A 2,509-nucleotide genomic window follows, 5' to 3' on the forward strand; every position below is an offset into this window, starting at 1 on the left:
CTTTCCCTCACTCTTTTATTTTCTACAGTTCACAATGTTAATTGATTTGTTGATATTGATGTTTGATGGCAAGTTTTATGTTTTTTTGGTGAGATTGATAAAAAGATTGTGATCTTATAAATTTATGTTTTTGAATTATATCTTGATTTTAATCGCAGAGTGGCAATTATTTTCTACATTGTTCTCAACAACATCTTAGATTTGATTCAAACTAAAAATTCTTATATGTATGCAGTTATATCAATAGTGATTTCATTTGGTGTTTTAGAGATCTTCAAAATTTTGATTGAAGTCAAGAAGCTTTTAAAAGCCTTCAATCAAATTATGTTTTTCTCATGTAAATTTTTAGTGTTTTTGTGTTAGTTGATTTCAATACTATCAATTTTTGAATATGAATTCTAATACAAAATTCTACGCGAGTCTAACAAATTTTCTAAGTAATTTATGTTTTGTGACTCCAAAAGTTTTGAAAACCATTTAAAAGTAAGAACACTATTCAACCCCTTCTATAGTTCATTGCAAGCTATTTCGTGGTTAACTAGTTCAACAAAACAAAAATCAACTTTATTAGAAAATATATGTATTGAAAGAATATTCAAAAGAATGTCAACCAATCAAGATATTGACGAAAGAATGTTTAAAAGAACAATTTAGTTGTCCTATTAAAGGACAAATGACAAATTGGATCATTTTAGAAGAATGAAATGCATATACCATGTTGATAATTTCACAAATGGGTCTTCCAAAATTAATGAATATTTAAAAGTCCAAATTTTAAGGTCTACTTGAAAAGAACATACAACCAAAATATTTTGTAGAATGACAACCAGATTGATTACATGGACTCTAGTGCAAAATAACTAAGTATATTGAAAAGTAATGGTTGATCCAACAACAACTCTGCATGCCTTTGATCAAACACTATTCCACTAGTCACATGGTAGACCAACTCAACATTTTAGTTCACCCATCTTTCAATAATCAAGAAGAATGTTCTGGACAGAACTACACTACACATAAAGAGATAGTTTTAACAAATGATTGACACCTAGGTCAGACTGGTCAACAAATTCAGTTTAAAATGAATATTCAAGTCTTTCATCAACTATAAATACAAAATTATTTGAAATTTGAATGCAAGAGTTTATATAAAATCTTTCAACACTTGATCAATTAGGCATAAGTTGGAAATTCTTCTCTCAAACAAATTGATTGGTATGTTATAAATTAATAGCTTATACTTATTTTCAGAGTTTGAATCTTATTAATTTTTTAGTAGTTATTTGATGTTTCTCAATTTATCAATTGAACCTCTGTTATAAAAAATATGAATTTGAATCCGTTAATATATTTGAAGGTACATTTATAAAAGAGAGAAAAAGATAAATAATTTAATAATTAAAATATTAAATATATCTTTTTGATATTTTCACTTTTTCTCTTTTATTAATGGATTCGGATTCTAAACTCAAAAACTATATATTATAACAAGGGATAATTATGAAGTATGAAGTAGGAAGCTATCACAATCTTTCAGCTAGAACTTAATATTTTTTTAATTATATTGAATATTCAACATAATAAAGCAACTTTCCCGCAAATTAATTAATTCTATTAAAAATTCCATCATTTTAAATGCGTTTATTATCCCGTGAATATAGTATTTTCTTAATAAATATATATTTTACATACTCACTCTGAAATAAATTAAATAAAAAATAGATCAAATTACTAAAAAATAGTTGATTGTATTTAATTTATTAACCTCAGTAAAAATTTAAGTTCATTGCTCAAATTATCATCTTTAATCAATAAATGAATGATATTTTACAGATATTATCATTAAATAGGAGAAAAAATATTGAGTTTTTTTTATATATCATTTTAGAAGTATATAAGATAATTTTATTTATATTTCGTTCTGGATAGAGTATATAGCAAGTTCTAATATGAACCACGCAATAGTTGAAAAATATTGAAAATTTCACCCAACACATATGTCATTACTTAAAAGTATATCTTAATGACCGAAATGTAGACATAAATGATACTGATTTGATAAAAAAGAATACAGAAAAATAAATATGCATCTCGTATTAAATCAATATTAATCATAAAAATGATTAGAGTCCTAAACTATTATTTTTAAATAGTATCATCGTCATTTAAATTTTGAATAATTTGTAAGTACATTGCGGTTTAACATAGCTACAGTGTCATAAAAGTCATACCATATAAATGACACTACTCAAATAGTCAAGGTCAAAATCTACTACATGATAATATTCAAAGTTTTTTTACTTGACAAGAAAATAATATTAAAAGTTCAATCAGACAACTCTTTACTTAAGATTATTCAAGGTATGGTTATTGGTTAAATTTATATAATATGTATGTATATATTTTGGTCAACAATCACTACGCTAAAAATGACATTTAACAGCGACCATTTTACAGCGCTTGCTAAACACAAGCGCTGTTGTAATTATATTTTAAAAATAACGGAACC

General features: G+C 25.0%; 1 protein-coding gene across 1 annotated transcript in view; it reads left to right on the plus strand.

Moving 5' to 3' along the window:
- LOC101514867 (isoliquiritigenin 2'-O-methyltransferase-like) overlaps nucleotides 1-2,509 on the plus strand; it is a 60,631-nt gene that overhangs the window by 11,634 nt on the left and 46,488 nt on the right. The window lies entirely within an intron of this gene.

Source organism: Cicer arietinum, chromosome 4 (genome assembly GCF_000331145.2).
Source record: "Cicer arietinum cultivar CDC Frontier isolate Library 1 chromosome 4, Cicar.CDCFrontier_v2.0, whole genome shotgun sequence".
Lineage (NCBI taxonomy): Eukaryota > Viridiplantae > Streptophyta > Magnoliopsida > Fabales > Fabaceae > Cicer > Cicer arietinum.